The following is a 24,521-nucleotide window of genomic DNA, read 5'->3' as shown; positions in this document are numbered from 1 at the left end:
AGCTGATTACAAATTTCACCCACAGAGCACGTTTCCACATTTCCCCCACGAAGCTGATAAAACATTTTATCCACAGAGCCTGTTTACACATTTCCCTGAGAAAGCTGATTGAAAATGTCACACCCAGAGAATGGGGTACTGTACCCCCACAAGCAGGGTTGCAGAGTATACACAATGGCTTAAAGTAACAGTACTAGTGCAGCGCCCCAGAGTCCTGGTCGTTGCAGTACTGTGGCTCCGCCACTATGGGGAGCTATGGTGCGTCTGATGGCACTGAAGGAGTTCATCTGATCAGGTATCACAGACACCAATACATTTCACAGCTGGGCCTCCGGGGGGAGCTAAGGGTGCTATTCATTAGGCCACTCCCCACCATAGTGGGTAAACTGGGGGTCAGGCAGGAAGTTAGATCAGAAAGCTGACTGGGTTGGAACCAGGCAACACCTTGCGGCAGAGGGTGTTGTAGGGGAAGATACAGTAGGGTCTCTGTCAGGGGTGGGATCCTGACAGAGGCTTGGCAACAAGAAAGAACGTAACGGGACCGTGCCTGCTCCGGGTAGCGGCGGTACCCAAGAAAGGATTAGAAGCGAGATAGATTGTGCTGAGTGAGAAACGAGATCACGCAAAGGAGAATTACCAGTAGGAGTCGTGCTGTAAGACCGAAGCAACATCCTACTGAGGCGCACTACCGGTGGCCGGAACGCCGAGGGAGTATCATAACATTCAGCTTCAAGCAATACTCCAAACAGCGGCAGGACAGTCAGTCTAAGGCGGGCTGTCTCACCTTAAATCACCTATGCAGTCTTGGGGGGCAACTTGTGGAGAGGGGCGACTCTAGGGTCCCGGAAGAGCTCCGAGCCTACCCGTCAAACGGGTGCCGTCCCAACCAGAACATCAGGGAGGGACGGAGGATTAGCAGAACATCATCTAATCGAGTTGTGAGGGAACTTAAGAAACAGACACAACAGTTGTGGGGGACTTTCCGTAAGCACAGCAGGGAAGGACCACAACACATAGCGCTAGAAGGAAGGCACCGATTTCCACCTGTGAAGAGAACTCTGGAGGTGCCATCGGACCGGCTGGACTTGCGCAGCCTGGTAAACCGTATTCTGGACTGAGGACCCAGAGATCTTCAGTAAAGAGGTAAAGAGACTGCAACCTGGTGTCCTCGTTATTTACTGCACTGCACCACCACAGCGTCACCCTCATCCACCCCTGTTATTCACTGTGCGCCCCACGGCAGGGTCACGGACCGGGGCCTAGCCGCCGTGACAACCCCAGAGCAGAGACTTAGAGTCCCGGTATCGGGTACCCCTCGGCCCTGCGGCGGTGGGGGCGCTCCAACTTGGTGTCACGAACAGGATCTACTTAAGCCTGAAGAGTCAGGTCATGTGTGCCTTGGAACTGTGATTTACTGTGCTTGGACTGTACTTTATTGAGAGACTGTGTGCTGCGCCATTTACCGCCAAAATCCGCCGCCATTGCAGCGCTGAGGAGAGCGCAGGAGAAGAGGAGGGGCGTGGAGTAGGCGTGGGCAAGCTGGAGAGCGCGAAAAGCCATGGCCGCCCAGTCTAAATATTTCTGTGTCCTGAGGACGTGTCCGTCAACAGCTGAGGTCCGCCTCCTGATCCTGTTTGGAGGGTGGAGACCATGGAGACGGGGCCGCCCACAAAAGAGACCGCGGGAAGAAGACATTGGAGAGGAGACAAAGATGGCGACGCCGGAGGCACTGCGCGGGAATGGTCGAACCCGGAGAGAGGCTGGACAGCCCGAGGTGGCCCAGGGTACGCCGTCACTGCGAGAGCTGACCCTTACAGAGCCAACGATGGGCCGACCTCCCCAGCCGCCGTCGGAAGAGCGTATGGCCGCAGCCGAAGCCCGGCGGATCGCTGCCCGCCTGGAGGCCGATGCCCGCGTAATTGCTCGGCTGGGCCAGCCCACGGAGGTCCGCTTGGCTCCAGTGTCCCCTGCTCCTCCCGACCCGGTCGCGGCTGAAAGTGCGCTGCAGATACAGGGCCTGAAGCTTATGCCTGAGGCCGAACACCTGCGGCGCCTGATGGCTGCATGGCGAGCCCGACCACAACCGGCGACCCAGGTGGATCTAACCACCGTTGCGGAACCCCCCTTGTCCCACTGGGGTGTAGTGGTCTCCTTCAACCCCCGACATGGACGCGGGGTTATCCAGGAGATCGGGGAGCCGCTACAAGTCCACGTGGACCGAGAGGAGGTGGAACCTTGCAGTGGAAGGTTTGATCGCGACCTGGAGCCGGGTGATGCCGTCACTTACACCAGGTGGAGGAGAGCAACCGGCGAAGCAGGCTGGATGGCGCGGGGCGTCCAGCGGTGCGTCGCGCTCCAGGCCGCCGCTGCAACTCCCGAAGATGAACCTCCTGCCGAAAAGACCACAGAACCTGATCCTGTGGAACAGCGGAGCACCCGGACTCACCGTGTACCTTGGGGGCGTGCCGGAGCTTCGGTGAAAAGAACATCCCGGCGAGGGATCCTGTCGTTGTTGGGGCGGGACCCGATCCTTGAACCAGCAGGACGACTCGTTGGCCTGGTGATGCCCGGGAGGAGACCACCTTCCTCCCCGAAAAACGAGTAAGCATAATGCTTTAAAGATGTACATAGTTTTTAACTGTTTGTTTCCTGATTTTTGCTGCTGAACCCGTCCAGGGTTAACTCTTAAGGGGATCCTTCTGTGGACCTGGGATCCCTATTGTTTTGCTTTTGTTGATTTTTCTAAGTTTTGGTACAAGTTTATAGTTGAAAAGAACTGCTGAAATCATGAACAGTGCATGATCCGAACTTCTTGTAAATAGTTTGCACCTTATTAAAGGCGCTCCCTACTGGTTTTACTTAAAGAAAGACTCTTTGTGAAGATACCACACTGGAACCTTTGCTGAGTATGGACTGGTAGCTTGAGAAGGCGTGCTACCTCATAGAGACTTGGTCCCCTCTTAAAGGGGATGTTCATTTGTTGCGCTTAAACCGTGATATTGCTTTAAGATTGGAAGCAATAATGTCTTGACCAAAGAAAGTGATGATAATGTTTACATGAGTAAGTTATATGTATTTGACTAGTTAATTGTGAAGAAATACTGACGATGTTCTCTGAGAAGAAAAAGGTGAAAGATAGAGGAAGGATGCAGTGGGCCCATAGGGATAGACGTGGTGTCCAGCATGCATGATAGGAAGAAAGATAATGAGAAGGCTTAATGTTCAATAGAAAATGTTTTGATAATGTTGATAGATAGTTAGGATAGAAGGTAAACCCTGAGTCCTCATAGGAGTCATGTAGAGATGGCTCAGTGCTCTTAAACTGAAAGTAATGTTATGTTCTATACTGTGTATAGTAGTTGAAAAGGCAGTAGGCCCTGGCTGAACGGGGCGGTCCTGTAACCGAAAGGAGAGGCAGTAGGTCTGGTGCCGATAGGACAGGCGGTCCTGCAGATTTAAAGAAGGAGAATGAGAAAGTTAAATTACCTTATAATGTGATTATAGGAAGGTCTTTAGTGGATTTAGAGTGTATGTCCTTAAAGGCGATGTTAAATTATTGTCCAACAATTTTGCACTTAGTAGAATACCCGGTTGGGTAAGAAAAGTTAATTATAGCATGTTGCTATGATATTTAACCATGTTTGTAACGTTCAAGTGTCCTCACCTCCCATAAAGGGAAGCCTGTTCAAATATACTTATTGTTATTACACTCAACCAAACTGTATGTCTTTTTGCTAACTTGTATTGTTGTTTTCTTCCCAGTCCCGGAGTACTGTGTTTAACCAGGGGGGAGTGCAGCGCCCCAGAGTCCTGGTCGTTGCAGTACTGTGGCTCCGCCACTATGGGGAGCTATGGTGCGTCTGATGGCACTGAAGGAGTTCATCTGATCAGGTATCACAGACACCAATACATTTCACAGCTGGGCCTCCGGGGGGGAGCTAAGGGTACTATTCATTAGGCCACTCCCCACCATAGTGGGTAAACTGGGGGTCAGGCAGGAAGTTAGATCAGAAAGCTGACTGGGTTGGAACCAGGCAACACCTTGTGGCAGAGGGTGTTGTAGGGGAAGATACAGTAGGGTCTCTGTCAGGGGTGGGATCCTGACAGAGGCTTGGCAACAAGAAAGAACGTAACGGGACCGTGCCTGCTCCGGGTAGCGGCGGTACCCAAGAAAGGATTAGAAGCGAGATAGATTGTGCTGAGTGAGAAACGAGATCACGCAAAGGAGAAATACCAGTAGGAGTCGTGCTGTAAGACCGAAGCAACATCCTACTGAGGCGCACTACCGGTGGCCGGAACGCCGAGGGAGTATCATAACATTCAGCTTCAAGCAATACTCCAAACAGCGGCAGGACAGTCAGTCTAAGGCGGGCTGTCTCACCTTAAATCACCTATGCAGTCTTGGGGGGCAACTTGTGGAGAGGGGCGACTCTAGGGTCCCAGAAGAGCTCCGAGCCTACCCGTCAAACGGGTGCCGTCCCAACCAGAACATCAGGGAGGGACGGAGGATTAGCAGAACATCATCTAATCGAGTTGTGAGGGAACTTAAGAAACAGACACAACAGTTGTGGGGGACTTTCCGTAAGCACAGCAGGGAAGGACCACAACACATAGCGCTAGAAGGAAGGCACCGATTTCCACCTGTGAAGAGAACTCTGGAGGTGCCATCGGACCGGCCGGACTTGCGCAGCCTGGTAAACCGTATTCTGGACTGAGGACCCAGAGATCTTCAGTAAAGAGGTAAAGAGGCTGCAACCTGGTGTCCTCGTTATTTACTGCACTGCACCACCACAGCGTCACCCTCATCCACTCCTGTTATTCACTGTGCGCCCCACGGCAGGGTCACGGACCGGGGCCTAGCCGCCGTGACAACCCCAGAGCAGACACAGAGGCCCGGTATCGGGTACCCCTCGGCCCTGCGGCGGTGGGGGCGCTCCACTTCCACAGATGTGAGTTAAAGAATACACACAGCGGCTTTAGGCACAGTACTATCACAGACATGGTTGCATGAAAGTAGAAAAATAAACACGGTCAATCAATACATCTGCAACCTGTCCCTACATTAAGCAGAGTAGAAATAAAAAACAAGAATCTTGTAACAGCAGGTACAGGTCCCAGTGGAGTAGGAGATGGACATGGCAGTACAGATGGAAGTGGCAAGTCAGTATGGTGACTCAGTGGTTAGCACTGCAGCTTTGCAGCACTAGGGTCCTGGGTTCATATCCAACCAAAAACATCTGCAAGGAGATTTTATCTTTTCCCCGTGTTTGTGTGGGCTTCCTTCAGGTAATCTGGTTTCCTCCCACAGTCCAAAGACATACTGATAGGCAAATTAGATTGTGAGCCCCAATGGGGACAATGCCGATAATATCTGTACCGCACTGTGGGATTAATGTCGCTATATAAGTGAGTAAAATAACAATACAAGGGAGGACTAATCCAACACTTTTTCATGTTTTTGTCATGTAACTCATGTAAAATAACCTTGAATTTGCAAAACTAAAACTATCTAGAACCACGAGGTGTAGGTCCAGTGGAGGAAGATGTAGATGTGGATGTGGTTGTATGGGTGGAAGAGGCAAGTGAAGAGTAATCCAACACTGTTTCTTTTTTTTTTTTTTTTTAGGGAAATGACTTCAAAGAACATAGAATGAACCCAAAATAAACTAACAAGCTACAACCAAAGGGCCACAGTCCAACTGGAGGAGGAAGGTGGACATGGTGGTGTAGGTGGAAGAGGCAGAGGAAGAGATAGCCAACACAGTTTTATGGGCTTTTTGATGGGGGATGAGGCAAACAGAGTTGAACATTGACTGGGTGTGGCAGCTATAGTTGTGGAGTCATCCAAAGGTATGGCCAAGTCCTGTGGGATCCATGTTTGGTTCAATGTTAGCTTCCCCACACTGGATCTGGACAGGATGCGCCTGTCTGTGATAATACCCACTACCATGCTAAACACACATTCCGCCATGACAGCTGCCGCAGGGCAGACCAGCACCTCCAAGGCATAAAGGGCAAGCTCAGGATATGTGTCCAATTTGGAGACTCAGAAGATAACCGGGGCAGACCTATCTGTTAGTACGTGGAGACGTGTGGTCACGTTTTCTTCCACCATGTTGTTGTAATGCTGACTCGTGCTAATTCGTTTTCGTTTGTTTTTTATTTTAATATATATTAATAAAAAACATCATTTTAATTAAGCTAGAATCTTTTTGTGTTTTTGTTATGCAGCTAGAAAGGGTATACAGCTGTTTACAAAAAAAAAATATTGGATTATTGTTCAATTGTCTAGCAGCCTATATTGTTAAAAATGTGGGACATGTGTTAAATATTTAAAATATATTACAGACACAATAGTTTCTGTTTTTTTTGGGTGTCTGTGAATATAGAGACCTTTGGCACCACCTTTTTATATTCTTTACTTTTATTCTTTGACTGGAAACGTTGCTAGATTGATCCAAGCGCTTGCCATGGGGACTGTACAACACGCGAAGCCTCTGGAAGAAAGGCTTTTGCTGGTGTACAGTTGCCTTGGTAATAGTACCGCACAAGCTGGCATCCACATCTCCTGTTTTTGCATTTGCACAAATGAAGAGCAATTTTAGGTAGAACGTCTACACAATTTTTCTTAAATGGCTTAGCTGTTGAGTTTCGTTCATTGTTTACATTCGACCCCTGACAAAGTTAACAGCTGATCAGTGGAGGTGCTGAGTGTCGCTTAGCTTGTTGGTATTCCAGTTGTCTGACCATTGCCAGTTTCCTGACTAGTGCTTTGCCTTATGATTTTGTACCTTGACTGCTCTCCTAGTTCTGACCTGGTGAAGCGATGGCCGGGGGACCACCACGGCGCAGGAAGACTACTGTACACAAGATGAGGTGCAAACAACAAAGGGTAGATTTATTGGAAGGCAAGGAATGAAGTGGATGAGAAAGATGCAAACAGGGGCATGCAATGGCAAAAGATAATTTACAAGAATTATATTCTTTAGCTTGTCAGTAAAATAGCACGGTGCTCCAACTGTTACAGACTCAATATATGTCACACAAGTAAATTCAAACAATAAACAAAGAATGATGCTACTCTATGTATAACCTCACGGCTGCCTTGTTCTCACTATTGAAGCCTACACTAGGCCCTGACATGTGCACAAAACAGGAACAAACTCATGGTGATGTTGGGGACTCAGATCCAGTCCCAGTGGGCTCCCCACAGTCTAGTACGTTGGTGTGAACGGCTTTCTGTCAGCTCCGTGAAACGTGGTCTTCTCCTTGCTTCTGGGTCCTGGAGGTGCTCCTGGAAACTGTAAATCCCTTTCTCTGTATTTTCGTGGCTCCTCGAACTAACACAGGACAGCCACCCTCGCTGCACCCGGAAAAGTCTGTCAAATCTCACAAGTCCACTCCGTTACAGGCTGGGGGTCCTCTCTTGCAGGTATATCAGGACACAGTTCTCCTCTCTTGCAGCTATTAGCACAAAGTTCTCTCTGCAGCAGCCTCAGCTCACACACGCTGTTCAGGCTCCACCCCTGCGATCTGCACAGTCCAGTTCATTCACACAGTCTATTGCAGGGAAGAAGCAGAACATTCGATCCTGCCAGAAAAGGGGGTGAAGTCTCTTAAAGTAACAGCGTGTTCCTTACTGTCCATAACAGCACTACCCTCCTACATGCCTCCCTTTTTAATGATGGTCGTCCTCGGCCATCACAGCATCAAGGTCAAAGTGTAATGAAGGAATGTGCAATGCGGAAACAGCACCTATAGAGGAGGCAACAAAGTTGTAAAAACAGACAGAGCACACTGTTCGACATATTGGACTGTTGGAACCCCTGCATTACACCTCTGGGATCGCCGAAGCTCTTGGCTGTCAGGCAAGGCTTGACTATCTTCCAGAGGAACACTTGCTGTAGGAGTCATCATGGGTTCCTGTCTGGTCTCGTCCTCGCGTGGCGGTACTGGTACATCCATGGGATTACCGTCTCTGTGCGGCTGAGGACCCCCTACTGTGTCAGGGACAGTCCACCACTCGTCATCGATTTCACCATCAGGCATGACAGATTCAGGAAGTGGAGTAGCGCCTTCAGGCGACAATAGCGTAGAACAGACCTCAGGCCGGCAGGGCTGCAGCATATTTCTGTAAAGTAAGTCCACAATAAAGAAAATATAACAGCCGCACTGCCGCTATCAGTTAGACCCTTTTTGCCTCAGAAGTGGGTGTACCGTGTAAGCCCTTTAGTCAAATAAAAAATGATCGCTATAAACGTTCTACCTGGGTGCCGCTTTGAAAAAACAGTTCATATGAAGACATCGGAAAGAGAAAAATGAAAGCGCACTCACCGGTAATGAACGAAAGCGATTTATTCACATATAATTATGCGGTGCAGGGAGGGTGGTGAGCACATGCGGACGACAGCCGTTTCGTGCTATCAAGCACTTCAACAGGTCCAATGACGAAGGGGAGGGGGGTTGGGCTTTTTAGCTACGAGAGCTTGCAGCCCCTCCCTCCTTCTTCTACGTCTTAGTGGACAGATGGCCACTATCCGGGAAACAGTGAGTGAAACAATGAAATAACTTAAAAGGTTAAAAACAATAATGTAAAGCAAGCAATACATCTACAAGAAGTATGAATCACATTCAAACAGGGCTTTTTACAAAAAGACAGACATATCTATTTTTTCATTGAACCCTATTGGTCCAGATGCGTTTGCACGCAAGACCCATTTAGCTTCATTACGTAACAACATGCGATGTAAGTCCCCACCGTCTTGTGATAGGGAAACTTTTTCTATTCCTGCAATGCGTAATGTTTGAGCATCACCTCTATGCTGCTCATTTATATGTTTTATTAGGCGGGGAACCCCTTTTCCTGTACGTATTGAGTTTAAATGTTCTCTAAAACGCACAAACAATGGGCGAATTGTTTTACCGATGTAGAAGAAACCACATGGGCAATATAAGATGTACACCACATGTGTTGTTCTGCAAGAGATAAAATCACGTATTGCGTGTATTATTGTGCCAATTTTTAAGGAGGTACCCGTTAAATGATAACTGCAGTAGTTGCAATGTCCGCATCTAAAATTGCCTTTGGGGGCTGCGGTTTGTAACCAATTTTGACGAGGGGAGACTACTCGATTGCGAACTAAGGAATCTCCTATATCTCTGCTACGGCGACAGGCAAATAAGGGACCTTTTTCTGTCATTTCTTTTAAGACGGGATCCTGGCCAAGAATCTGCCAATTTTTACGGATTGCGGTTCTTATTTGTGTATCCATTGGTCCGTATTTAAAACAGAAAACAAATTTTTTATCCTTTTTAGTCCCTTCCTTCGTTCTACTAACATTTTCTTCTTTTGCCTGTTCTAGTGCTGAATTTAAAATAGGTTGGGGGTACCCTCTATCTCTTCTTTTTTTTTTCTCTTTCCGATGTCTTCATATTTCTGTAAAGTACTCTAGGGGCGGGCGCCACACTCTCAATCTACACCTTGTAGACAGGGCCGTTAGCATACACTCGCAAGGCTGTACTTCCCATCTCTCACTTAGTTTTCTCTTGGGGCGTTTCTCTCTGACTAATACTCGGGTCTCTGGGTTGGAACGGTTACTCTTGAGTCGGTTTGCGGCCCGTATGTTCTATTTCTTGCAACTGCTGACCTGCCAACCGCCGTATCGTTTGTAATCATTGCAGATGCTTTTTCACCAATGAGGTGACAGTTCGCTCCATCAGCTCCTCTGGCTGTTCCAAATTCAGCTCAATGATCTCTCGTCAAGCTCTTCCAAACAGCAGTAGATAGGGGGTATAACCGTGGTGGAGAGGACCCGATTGTTGTAGGTCCCGACGAACTCTGGTAGGTAGTCTGGCCAACATGCCTTCTTATCGTCCTCCAACGTTCTCAGCATTTGAAGTAAGGTTCGGTTGAAGCGTTCACATGCTCCGTTACCTTCAGGGTGGTAAGGGGTGGTCTGGGACCGCTCGATGCCATACACACGATACAGTTCTTCCATCACCTTGCCTTGGAAACATGCGCCTTGGTCGGAGTGGATGCGCTTTGGGCACCCATACACCCGGATGAAGTCTTGACAGATGGCTCGCGCCACCGATTCCGCAGTCTGATCTCTAGTCGGGGTGACTACTGCGAACTTAGAGAAATGATCGGTCATCACCAAACACTACTGTAACCCCCGGGCCAAGTGTCCCATGAAGAGATAGTCAATCATCAAGACTTCTAGCGGTTCCTTAGTTTGTATGGTCTGGATGGGTGCCCTCTGTTCGGTACTCTTAATGAGGTCACATACTCGACATTGCTTGAAAACCTCTTCCACCACAGACTCGAACCGGGGGCAATACACATACCGCTGTAACCATTGGTAGGTCTTTGTGGGGCCGAAGTAAGCTCCAAATTCGTGGGCTTCTTTAGCTACTTCTTGAGCCATTCTTCCTGGGATGACCACCTGCCACCTTACTTCCATATCCTTTGGCTGTTGTCTCTTACAATATAGCACTGACTCTCGCACTTCCAGTCTATCCCACTGGTGTAACACACTCTTCATTTCAGAGTCCAGATCATCTCTCTCTTGTTTGCTAGGCTTCCGCTTCTGAGTTATCCACCATTTCATCTGTCTCAGCCCTTCGTCTTCATCCTGAACATGTCCCCATTCCTCATTGGTTCTCCTCAGGGACTGGGGTAATGCGCAGGCCTCCCTTCTTGACTGGGCCGCAACCACTGGGGGCTTAAACTTACGAAATTCTGGGGTTTCCTCCTCTTAGAGTTGCCCATCGAGATCCCCTGCTGGAGTCTCCACAGTCACTCTTGACAGCCCATCAGCATTTGTGTTTTCGGTAGCAGAGCGATAACAGATGGTAAAGTCAAATTTGGCTAGGCGAGCCACCCACTGTTGTTCTAAGGCCCCTAATTTAGCGTTCTCAAGGTGGGCCAGGGGATTATTGTCTGTTTGAACTTGAATCTTGATACCTGTCAGGAAGCCTGCAAACGTCTTTGTCATGGCCCACACCAGGGCCAGGAGCTCTAACCGGAAAGGAGCTGTAATTGTGAGGGTTTCTTTTGCTGTCTCGCAGGGACCTGCTGGCATACCCGATGACTCTCTCATGTCCATCCTGTATCTGAGAAAGTACTGCACCGAGTCCACGAAGGCTTCCATCTGTGTACAACAGGAACGGTTGAACGAAATCTGCGTAGGCCAAAATCGGGGCTGAGGAAGGGCATTCTTTATAGCCTGGAAGGCCTCGTCTTGTCTTTGGGCCCAAGGGATGTACTGGGTCTTCGGCACTCCAGCGGTCACCCTCAGCAGCTCATTGAATTCGCAAAGTCTTTAACAAACCGGGGTAGTACCCGGCGAGCCCCAGAAAGGACTGGAGTTCTCTCACTGTTCGAGGGACTGGCCACTTCTGGATAGCAGCCACTTTTTCTGGCGAGGGTAGAACCCCATCTTGTGACACTATGTGGCCCAGGTACTCGATCTTTCTCTTGAAGAGGTGGCACTTCTTTGGCTTCACCTTCAGGTTATGAGCCCGCAGTTTTCTGAGTACCTGTCAAAGCCGGGCAAGGTGTTCTTCGAATGAGGCCGAAAACACAATGATGTCATCCAGATAGATCAGGGTAGCCTCAAAATTTAAGTCTCCCAAACACTTTTCCATCAGCTGTTGAAACGCACCCAGCGCATTGGAGAGCCCGAAGGGCATCCGGTTAAACTCGAACAGCCCCATAGGGGCTACTTGCCAGTATCCGCTTGCTATGCCCAGGTTGGAGAAGTACTTAGCTTTCCCAAATGCTGTCAAGGATTCCTCGATGCGGGGCAATGGATACGAGTCTCGAACAGTGCAGGCATTGAGTTTCCTGTAATCTACACAGAACCGGAAGGTCCCATCCTTCTTCTTGACGTGCACCATCAGGGCTGCATATGGATATGTCCAATGTCGGGAACGGGTTAATGTTGGTTACTAAGAAACAACAAAAGAACAATATTTCAGCTTACCCTTCAGGAAACATTTCCTCATAGTCCTTGAAAAATCCGAGCACGGAAAGTGCTGCTGCTCCAGCACTCTTAAAGTAATACGATTGAAGAGAAGATCCAGCTCAGAAAATATTAAAGATAAAAACTTCTTTTATTCCAAAAATATTTAAAATGGAATTTTTTAATTTGTATAACATAATCATATTCTAGTACCTGTTTTCCAGGCATGTTTAGGAGGGTGTGTACGCCATTATTTGGGCTTTGATGCCCCACGCACATGTAATATGTGTTCAAATGGGCTCACGTGGAGCACCATAGATTTCGACATCCAATTTGACATCTGTGTTTGATACGCCGCGACCGTTGACCGTTACGTTGTGCTATTCATGCATCATGCACGATACTGCTGGTTATTTGTTGCTTTTACTGCTTGCCTCACTTTTCCCTAGCTAAGCCTATTTTTGGAGATTTTCGGGCACATGTTGGTTGATTTCCCTTCTCCAATGCTCTTTTAAAACATGGAATGACATGCTTGACCCTTCTGTGAGTTTCCATGAGGTTTGTTTTCTACTGTAATTGTAGCCACATCCAATGATAGTTTATTGCATTGATGGTTAGGAGACCTGGTTATCAATTACAATGGATTAACAATGCTATATTGCTTTCAGTAAAAGTAGCCATCATGGGGTTACTGATCTCCTCAGTATTGCTTGCCACCTGGGTCATTAGTTATTATAAGATGATAGTTGCAAGCAATCAAAAGAATAATTGTGCTGTGGTCCATATATCTGGAAAAGACACAGGTAAGCAGTGGAAGAGTTAACTGTCACATCCCATTGTGATGACAGGACGCAGCCCTGTTACTAGGTTACTCTCCTGTCCTTCTCCTATTGGAGGAGGTCTCCTGCCTGCAGTGCTTTCTGATAGGAGCCTCATCCTCTGGGCCCTGCTGTGCACACACCTCTAAGGAGGGGTGCAGTGGGATTCTGTATGGCAACAGCATGTAGGGGGGCAGGAGAAGGGTTACATCTGTAGGGGGTGTAGATGGGGACCAAGCAGCAAGTCTCCAGGCTGCTGCCTGCAGCTGATCAGGTCACCATGTGGCTGTAGACACAGGCATTGGGTGCAGGATAAGGGAATTAGCCTCAGGAGCAGATTGGCGCTGCAGGATTTTCTCTCTTTATCCATCGCTCATCCTGATCCTTGTCTGCAAACAAATCCAATTCAGAAGCACCAAAAATCGTGACAATAAATGAGGTAAGCGATCCCCATCCATGTTTCTATTAGCTTCTATCAGTGCTCCCACAGGCACAAGAATGGTGCTGATTGTTGTCATTTAGCTGGATCATCGCCAGCGTTAACCCTGTCCTCACACAGTCTCACGTTCCATAACAAATGCCACCCTGGCTAATCATGCCTATTATGACAGTTTGCAGCTCCTGATCTTATTCTACTGTTATTGTTGTGTTATTGTGTATTATTCACTGTACTATCATCACACTAGTGTTAAAGGGGGGGGTTCATCTTTCTGGGTAATACATTTTGGCCCTGCAGACTATTGTGCTTTTATCCTTGGTCTCAGCATGTTGCAGTTTACATATTCAATGTGTTTATTGGAGAGTGCTGCAGACACTGAGGGGGCTCTACTCACCCCCACTATTATATAAGAAGGCATCTATACCCGTCATAGCTCCAGGTGGCTATATTTTGGAGAACAATACATCATATACAGAGTAAATAGACTGCACACTCATTTAATATGCAGGCCACTAAAGGGGATTTCTGCAATAATGCGAAAAAAATAACATGGCACTACTCCGCAGGCTACATACAGGTACGCCAGAGACATGGATATAGCAAGGACATAGTTATCATTACTATAACTTCTGTAGAAAAAGCAGACGCAAGCATCTGTATAGCTATTGGGGGAATGTGGGCAGGTTGTTGTGCAGCAGAAGTAGTTGGCTGGGAAGGAAAGACTGAAAATTGCTCTGTAAGGCTGTGCTGCAGGCCGTAAGGGGGGCTTTGCAGAACAGCAAGGACAGATGAGAACAACAATGGGGTACAATAAATGACAAGACAAATGCTTTCATGTTACAGACCTTTGGTAAAGGATGGTATCAGGTCAGATGGCAACGATAGGGTCACCATGTGCAAATGAAGACTAGACTGCAGCAATGTAAATATGACATCTGATTGCCGAGGGTCAGTGCACATTCTCACTTATTTTGGTATATAGATGCAGATTAGTTAGTACTGTCTGTGCATCAGATGTCAGTGCGAGGCTTGAGTTGTGGTATATCAAGGAGTGGCATTGTAGGAACAAATATGGAATTCTAGCTAGAAATGCTCTAATAGTGTTAGGACTATTTGGGATCAGCCCAGTAGGATCTTTGAAACTTTACACCAATTATTCTTTTGGAAGTTGTCTAGTTCATTACATGATGTACTTAAGTATGTAAAACCCCATAGCTCACCTTGGGCAGCAGGTGATGGCCTCTTCTGACTAAATATGGAAATTGGATGGAAGACAAGGACTTGTCTGAGATTAGTCACTTATAGACGTTATATAACAGTGTTGAATATAAGGTTTAAGACAGATATGAATGAAATAGATATATAGATAGATACAAATAGATAGATAGCTAAATAGATAGATGGATAGATCTATAGATAGATAATAGATAGATGATAGATAAATCTATAGATAGATAGATAATAGACAGATAGATGATAGATAATAGATAGATGATAGATAGATCTATAGATAGATAATAGATAGGTAATAGATAGGTGATAGATAGATCTATAGATAGATAGATAATAGATAGATAGATGATAGATAGATCTATAGATAGATAATAGATAGATGATAGATAGATCTATAGATAGATAGATAATAGATAGATGATAGATAGATCTATAGATAGATAGATAGATATAGATATGGATAGACAGAAGGATAGATAGAGAAGGATAGATAGATAGATGGATAGATAGATAGAAGAATAGACAAATATAAAGATAGATAGATAGATGGATAGAAGGATAGATAGATAGAAGGATAGATAGATAGATAGATAGATAGATAGATAGATAGATGGATAGAAGGATAGATACATAGATGGATAGATGGATGGATGGATAGAAGGATAGATAATAGATAGATAGATGGGTGGATGGATAGAAGGATAGATACATAGATAGATGGATGGATGGATGGATAGAACGATAGATAATAGATGGATGGATGGATAGAAGGATAGATAATAGATGGATGGATGGATAGATACATAGATGGATGGATGCATAGATAGATAGAAGGATAGATACATAGATGGATAGAAGGATAGATAATAGATAGATAGATAAATGGGTGGATGGATAGAAGGATAGATACATAGATGGATGGATGGATAGAAGGATAGATACATAGATGGATGGATGGATAGATAGATGGATGGATAGAAGGACAGATACATGGATGGATGGATAGATAGAATAATGGACAGAAGGATAGATACATAGATGGATGGATGGATAGAAGGATAGATAATAGATAGATAGATGGATGGATAGATACATGGATGGATGGATAGATAGATAGATAGATAGATAGATAGATGGAAGGATAGAAGGATAGATACATAGATGGATGGATAGATAGATAGATAGATAGATAGATGAATGGATAGATGGATAGATAGATAAATAAATAGAAGATATTAGGTGTGAGGAAGAGGGGCAGATATGAGAAAAATAGATATCAAGACATATTGATGTGTTATGCAAACCCGTCCGTTTTACTGCATAACCTCTTTTTCAATAAGTAGGTCAGTCCTATGTCTGGGAGCAGTGATTATATGTAGGTGAATCATCACATCCCACACGGCTCACTCCCTGGCAACACAAATGACATGCTTTTTTCTAAATCAACACTGTTTTCTGCTTACAAAAAGTCAAGTATAACAATGAACAATGAACATTATTCTGGATATCTGGCTTAATTTTTCCCCAAATCCCACTCCTATTCATCTCCATCAAAATAAATGCGTTTGCTCAGTGCTGTTATCTATTTCGGGATGGATTTTCCTGTAAAGTATGTACATTTAATGGTGAAGTGATTCTTGGGAGTGTTTCAGAAAATTACTTTTTTATTTTTTTTCCCTAATTTGCCATGTTACCATCTAACAGGATTCCAATGAAGGGTTAATGTGCCCATACACATGAGGCAGTGTTGGTCAAGTCCACCTATTTCAGCAGGACAGACCTACCATGTAATGTTTATGGGCGTGTAACCACTCAGCGCTGATGGAAGATGTTCAGGGAAAACATGATTGCCTTCAGACATGTCTGACAGTGACTTATTACCCTCTCCCTATTGCACCCTTGGCCAGACAAGCATGCATGTGGAGGGTCAGAAGGAAAACACTTATAACAAATATACCATTGCAATCAAAATTATTCAACCCCCACTGAAAGTGAGGTTTATTAGCAAAAGTTTGCAAAGTTTCTGCTGCTTGCAAGAAACCAATGAAGGAAGAACAATTTCGAGAAGTCAACACAACTAATGTAACAACTGGGTTTTCTAGATTCCCTACACAATGCCGTAGTATTGCAGTCTCAGAATTCTCCAACCTCTTGAAGAGAATCCCCCATAAGAGCACATATCTGCAGGGCAGGTGTTGGCTCAAGTACACGTGATGCAATTAATCAAGGGCTTCATTAGTCGCAAAAGGTAAGCTTGAACTAAAACACATTAAAATCCTGAACTGGCTATGGGTTTGTGGAAGAGACAATTTGCATATTTCACAGAGGAGCATTGCAGGCTTAAACGTCTCTTCACCTTGGCATGTCACTCTCCTCAAGGAGAAACATTATCCCTTGGAGAAAGGGACATGTGCACTGCAAAATAATTGTTCAAACTGCTCATTTCACGATTACGGTATTTTGCTGTGTAAATAGATTGCCAATCACCAGATGAATGAGCAAAATGCTCGCTCATCGTGAAATGATCTTTAATGCAGTGTAAAAGATCACCGTTCTTGTTTTTACATCGTCATATTTAATGGGACTCACACTGCTGAGAAAAATGGCACTGAGCGATCTAGTATAGATCTAATACAGATCTAGAATCTAGTATGGATCGTCTACTTTGGCCTGCCTGTGTAAACAGGCATTGAAACCACTGCCGATCGGTAAATGTTTACCAATCGGCGCTCGTGTCGTGCTGCTGGTCGGTCTGTATAACCGGACCCTAAAAGTCAAGAGATTTTTGGTTTTATTGGTTTATTGTAGAAAAGATTGTACAATTTTCTAATAAACCTAACTTGCAGTGGAGTTTGAATCATTTTGATTGTGACTGCAGTATTCACATACCTGTGTATATAGAATATATAGAAAATATAACCAGGTTAGAAAACGTTAAAACAACAAAGTAAAAATGGCATGATTGGGGATCATTAGAGTTATAACATGTTGATGTAAGATTATGGGGGAATGAAACTTGTTCATCCTTATGCCTTTTTCCGTTAGTTGGTCTTTATTGTAGACATGAGGTCTGTTTCTGGGAAGCCGTCCACTAACTGATAATTTGGCTAAAAGTAGTATACCGGCCTAAAAACTGGATTGCTATGGGTGATAACTGGGAGGAGCCCCACTTATCGTCAGAATGGGGGCTTCTGTCTCTTATTCTTCTCTAGCCGAAAGCCTGTGGCCAGAAACAGGTTAATAGAGTAGCAGGACAAAGCTGTGCCCTGGCACTGAAAATATCAGAAGATAGCGTAGCGCAGTGCTGTGCTCTGCTAATTTAGGCAAGTGTCATAGACTAATGGAGTGGCAGGGCACCTACAGGGAAGAACAAGAGCACGCTAATAGTTATCACCCTTCCAGAAGAAAGCTAGCTGCCTCATTGGTTTTATTAGTAGAATTAAAGAAATATATGAAAGTGACTTCTTAGTGTACTGTTGTTATAACTGCTTATTCTGCTTATTAATCTAATAAAGATTATTGGTATTATTTGAATACAAAACTAAGTCTATTAATGGTCAAATTATTGAGTGGATGACAGCACTCCGATAGTCAAAATAGGCAAAGATGATGCAATCACCACACATAGAGGCTGTTGACTCATGTCGTAGCAAATATTAAACAGTGGACTAGAGAAGCAATCCTAGAGATATTCAATGATGAATCAGGAATCTGCAATGGCCAAAGAGGTGATGCGGGAACATTTGTGTGATTTGTGCATTAACCACAAAGTAAACAAATCTGGTTGAACGTCTTCTCAGTATGGTGATTCCATAATTTTTTATATGATTTGTAGTTTGGAAACAAACATACTATGAAGAAGTCTTAATCATGACAATGATAAGTTCTAGATTAGTGGAGATGATACGTTGATCCAGGGATTTAATTCTGATTGCAATATTTAGAATCGGGAAAGTAGCACTCAAAGTTTTGGACACACCTGTTCATGCAGTGGTTTTTCTTGTTTTTATTAGAAGATGCACATTGAAGAATTGAAACTACAAAACAACATGTGAAAAAGAGTAAAGAAAACATGTGAAACAAACCGGAATAGCTGTGAAACATTAGATACCTAAAAGAACCCCTCTTTTACACTGATAGCAGTTTTACACACCCTTGGCATTTTCTCAAGCAGCTTTAGATAGTCACCTGGAATGGCTTTACCATAGTCTTGAAGGAGTTCCCAGAGTGGATGGGCAATTGTCTGCTTTGCATTCACTCTGGGATCCAACACATCCCAAACTATCTCACTTATGTTGAAGTTTGTTGATTGTGAAGAAAATGTTAAATGATGCAGCATTCATCCCTCTCCTCTTTAGATGTCCCACTAAGTCCAAACCAGATGGATAGCATATCAGAATTCTTTAATGGCCATGCTGTGTGTTATGATCCTTAGTGGTTGAGGATCACAAATTACTCCAGCTAAGTAACAAACGTAGGACAAGCTCTAGGGAGGTGGCAAACTGGACTGACCGCAAATCTGAACCTATCCAAACACACTAGAAGTAGCCGGTGAACGTGCCTAAAAATCCTAGACGTCTCGAGCCAGCCTGAGGAACTAACTACCCCTAGAGAGAAAGAAAGACCTCTCTTGCCTCCAGAGAAATAATCCCCAAAGATATAGAAGCCCCCAACAGATAATAACGGTGAGGTAAGAGGAAGGCACATACACAGGGGTGAAAGCAGATTCAGCAAATGAGGCCCACTAATACTAGATAGCAGAAAATAGAAAAGGGAATCTATGCGGTCAGTAAAAAACCCTTACAAAATATCCACACTGAGATTTCAAGAACCCCCACACCAACTCACGGTGTGGGGGGAGAAACTCAGTCCCCTAGAGCAACCAGCAAGCGAGGAAATCACATTTTAGCGAGCTGGACTAAAAACATAATGAACACTGATAATCAAAAAATGATCAAACAAAAACTTAGCTTGTCTTGGAGAGACTGGGAGCAAGGTAGACACAAGGAATCTGAAGAGCACTGAATATATTGATAGCAGGCAAGGAACTGAGTATCCAGGTGAGCTAAAATAGGAAACCAACCAAGGATAACGAACCAGCTGATGCTGCAACCTGCAGAAAGACAACACTACACAGTACCGCTTGTGACCACTAGAGGGAGCCCAAAAATAGAGTTCACAACAGTACCCCCCCCTTGAGGAGGGGTCACCGAACCCTCATCAAGACCCCCAGGGCGATCAGGATGAGCCGCGTGGAAGGCACGAACCAAATCGGCCGCATGAACATCAGAGGCGACAACCCAGGAATTATCCTCCTGACCATAGCCCTTCCACTTAACCAAATACTGAAGCCTCCGTCTAGAGATACGAGAATCCAAAATCTTCTCCACCACGTACTCCAATTCGCCCTCGACCAGCACCGGAGCAGGAGGCTCAACAGAAGGAACCACAGGTACCACATACCTCCGCAACAAAGACCTATGGAACACATTATGAATGGCAAACAATGCTGGGAGATCCAAACGAAAAGACACCGGGTTAAGGATTTCCAAGATCTTATAAGGACCGATGAAGCGAGGCTTGAATTTAGGAGAGGAGACCTTCATAGGAACATACCGAGAAGACAGCCACACCAAATCCCCAACACGAAGTCGGGGACCCACACCGCGGTGGCGGTTGGAAAAGCGCTGAGCCTGCTCCTGTGACAACCTCAAATTGTCCACCACATGGTTCCAAATCTTCTGCAACCTATCCACCACCGAATCCACCCCAGGACAGTCAGAAGACTCAACCTGACCCGAGGAAAAACGAGGATGGAAACCAGAATTGCAGAAAAAAGGTGAAACCAAAGTAGCAGAACTATCCCGATTATTAAGGGCAAACTCGGCCAAAGGCAAAAAAGTCACCCAATCATCCTGATCAGCAGAAACAAAACATCTCAAATAAGTTTCCAACGTCTGATTAGTTTGCTCTGTTTGGCCATTAGTCTGAGGATGGAAGGCCGACGAAAAAGACAAATCAATGCCCATCTTAGCACAAAAAGTCCGCCAAAACCTGGACACAAACTGGGATCCTCTATCAGACACAATATTTTCAGGAATGCCGTGCAAGCGAACCACATTCTGAAAAAATAGAGGAACCAAATCGGAGGAAGAAGGCAACTTAGGCAAGGGCACCAAATGGACCATCTTGGAAAAACGATCACACACCACCCAGATGACAGACATTTTCTGAGATACTGGAAGATCTGAAATAAAATCCATGGAAATGTGCGTCCAAGGCCTTTTCGGAACAGGCAAAGGCAAAAGCAAACTGCTGGCACGAGAACAGCAAGGCTTAGCCCGAGCACAAATCCCACAAGACTGCACAAAGGAACGCACATCCCGCGACAAGGAAGGCCACCAGAAGGACCTAGCCACCAAATCTCTGGTACCAAAAATCCCAGGATGACCCGCCAACACCGAAGAATGAACCTCGGAAATAACTCTGCTGGTCCATCTATCCGGGACAAACAGTCTCTCTTGTGGACAACGGTCAGGTCTATCCGCCTGAAATTTCTGCAGCACTCGTCGCAAATCTGGGGAAATGGCAGACAAAATCACTCCCTCTCTGAGAATACCAGCCGGCTCAGAAACTCCCGGAGAGTCAGGCACAAAACTCCTAGAAAGTGCATCAGCTTTCATGTTCTTCGGACCAGGCAGGTATGAGACCACGAAGTTGAAACAGGAGAAAAACAACGACCAACGAGCCTGTCTAGGATTCAGGCACTTGGCAGATTCAAGGTAAATCAGATTTTTGTGATCAGTCAAGACCACCACACGATGTTTAGCTCCTTCGAGCCAATGTCGCCACTCCTCAAATGCCCACTTCATAGCCAACAACTCCCGATTACCAACATCATAATTCCGCTCGGCAGGCGAAAACTTTCTTGAAAAGAAAGCACATGGCTTCATCACAGAGCCATCAGAGCTTCTCTGCGACAAAACAGCCCCTGCTCCAATCTCAGAAGCATCAACCTCGACCTGGAAGGGAAGAGAGACATCTGGCTGACATAAGACTGGAGCTGAAGAAAACCGGTGCTTCAGCTCCCGAAAAGCCTCCACGGCTGCAGGAGACCAATTAGTCACATCAGAACCCTTCTTGGTCAAATCCGTCAAAGGTTTAACCACGCTAGAAAAATTAGCGATGAAACGACGGTAAAAATTAGCAAAACCCAAGAACTTCTGAAGACTCTTAACAGACGTGGGCTGAGTCCAGTCATGAATAGCCTGGACCTTGACTGGGTCCATCTCCACAGTAGAAGGAGAAAAAATAAAACCTAAAAAGGAGACCTTCTGTACTCCGAAGAGGCATTTTGAGCCCTTCACAAATAAAGCATTAGCACGCAGGACCTGAAACACCATCCTGACCTGCTTCACATGGGACTCCCAATCATCAGAAAAGACCAAAATGTCATCCAAATAAACAATCATAAATTTATCCATATATTCTCGGAAGATGTCATGCATGAAGGACTGAAACACAGAAGGAGCATTAGAGAGTCCAAAAGGCATCACCAAGTACTCAAAATGGCCTTCGGGCGTATTAAATGCTGTTTTCCATTCATCTCCCTGCTTAATGCGCACAAGGTTATACGCACCACGGAGATCTATCTTGGTGAACCAACTGGCACCCTTAATCCGAGCAAACAAATCAGACAATAGTGGCAAAGGATACTGAAATTTGACTGTAATTTTATTCAGAAGATGATAATCTATACAAGGTCTCAAAGAACCGTCTTTCTTGGCCACAAAAAAAAATCCTGCACCAAGAGGGGAAGAGGATGGGTGAATATGTCCCTTCTCCAAAGACTCCTTTATATAACTCCGCATCGCGGCATGCTCTGGTATAGACAAATTAAAAAGTCGTCCCTTAGGGAATTTACTACCAGGAATTAAATTTATAGCACAGTCACAATCCCTATGAGGGGGCAGGGCACTGGACCTGGGCTCATCAAATACATCCTGGTAGTCAGACAAAAACTCAGGGACCTCAGAAGGAGTGGAAGAAGCAATAGACACCAACGGAGTATCGCCATGAATTCCCTGACAACCCCAACTTGACACAGACATAGCTTTCCAATCTAAAACTGGATTATGAGCTTGCAGCCATGGCAGACCCAAAACGACAACATCATGCAAATTATGCAGAACGAGAAAGCGAATCACCTCCTGATGTATGGGAGTCATGCACATGGTCATTTGCGTCCAATACTGAGGCTTATTCTCAGCCAATGGCGTAGCATCAATTCCCCTCAGAGGAATAGGAAATTCCAAAGGCTCCAGGACAAAACCACAGCGCCTGGCAAACGACAAATCCATCAGATTCAGGGCAGCACCCGAATCCACAAAAGCCATAACCGGGTAGGACGACAAAGAACAAATCAAAGTAACAGACAAAATAAATTTAGGCTGTATAGTACCAATGGTGACAGGTTTAGCGATTTTTTTTAAGCGTTTAGAGCATGCTGAGATAACATGAGTAGAATCACCACAGTAAAAGCACAACCCATTTTGACGTCTATGACTTTGTCGCTCAATTCTGGTCAGAGTTCGGTCACATTGCATAGACTCAGGTCTCTGTCCAGAAAATACCGCCAAAGGATGAGCAGATTTGCGTTCCCGCAAACGCCGATCAACCTGAATGGCTAAAGCCATAGAATCACTCAGACTTGTAGGGGTGGGAAACCCCACCATAACATTCTTAACGGCCTCAGAAAGACCTTCTCTGAAATTTGCAGCCAGGGCACACTCATTCCATTGAGTAAGCACCGACCATTTCCGAAATTTTTGACAATACACCTCTGCTTCATCCTGACCTTGAGAGATAGCCAGCAACACTTTTTCTGCCTGATTCTCAAGATTAGGCTCCTCATAAAGCAGTCCAAGAGCCAGAAAAAATGCATCTACATTAAGCAAAGCAGGATCTCCTGGCGCCAGAGAGAAAGCCCAATCTTGAGGGTCGCCACGCAACAAGGAGATAACAATTTTAACTTGCTGAGCGGAATCACCAGAGGAATGAGGTCTCAGAGATAGAAATAACTTACAATTATTCTTAAAATTTTGAAACCTAGATCTATCTCCAGAAAACAGCTCAGGAATGGGTATCTTTGGTTCTGACATAGGGCTACGAATAACAAAATCCTGAATACTTTGCACCCGTGCAGTAAGATGATCCACACTAGAAGTCAGAGTCTGAACATTCATGTCTGCAGCTGAGCTCAAAACCACCCAGAGTTCAAGGGGATGAAAGAAGCTAAACAGACTGCAGCAAAGGAAAAGCGGGAGGAAAAAAAAAAAAATGTACTCAGGTCTTCTTTTTATCCCACTTCTGCGATGCATTAAACACCTTTTTGTCCTGCTATACTGTTATGATCCTTAGTGGTTGAGGATCACAAATTACTCCAGCTAAGTAACAAACGTAGGACAAGCTCTAGGGAGGTGGCAAACTGGACTGACCGCAAATCTGAACCTATCCAAACACACTAGAAGTAGCCGATGAACGTGCCTAAAAATCCTAGACGTCTCGAGCCAGCCTGAGGAACTAACTACCCCTAGAGAGAAAGAAAGACCTCTCTTGCCTCCAGAGAAATAATCCCCAAAGATATAGAAGCCCCCAACAGATAATAACGGTGAGGTAAGAGGAAGGCACATACACAGGGGTGAAAGCAGATTCAGCAAATGAGGCCCACTAATACTAGATAGCAGAAAATAGAAAAGGGAATCTATGCGGTCAGTAAAAAACCCTTACAAAATATCCACACTGAGATTTCAAGAACCCCCACACCAACTCACGGTGTGGGGGGAGAAACTCAGTCCCCTAGAGCAACCAGCAAGCGAGGAAATCACATTTTAGCGAGCTGGACTAAAAACATAATGAACACTGATAATCAAAAAATGATCAAACAAAAACTTAGCTTGTCTTGGAGAGACTGGGAGCAAGGTAGACACAAGGAATCTGAAGAGCACTGAATACATTGATAGCAGGCAAGGAACTGAGTATCCAGGTGAGCTAAAATAGGAAACC

The 24,521-nt window shown here is 45.4% G+C and overlaps 1 protein-coding gene across 1 annotated transcript in view; it reads left to right on the top strand.

Moving 5' to 3' along the window:
- The first annotated feature begins 12,941 nt into the window (after positions 1 to 12,941).
- The window catches only part of ABHD8 (abhydrolase domain containing 8), a 54,786-nt gene continuing 43,206 nt past the window's right edge, over positions 12,942 to 24,521 (top strand). The window contains exon 1 of the mRNA XM_077252191.1: positions 12,942 to 13,223. The gene's annotated coding sequence lies outside the window, so the exon portion shown is untranslated. The remainder of the gene's footprint in view (positions 13,224 to 24,521) is intronic.

The sequence above is a fragment of the Ranitomeya variabilis genome, chromosome 1 (genome assembly GCF_051348905.1).
Source record: "Ranitomeya variabilis isolate aRanVar5 chromosome 1, aRanVar5.hap1, whole genome shotgun sequence".
NCBI lineage: Eukaryota > Metazoa > Chordata > Amphibia > Anura > Dendrobatidae > Ranitomeya > Ranitomeya variabilis.
The sequence above is the reverse complement of the archived record's forward strand: the minus strand, read 5'-3'. Positions and strand labels throughout refer to the sequence as shown.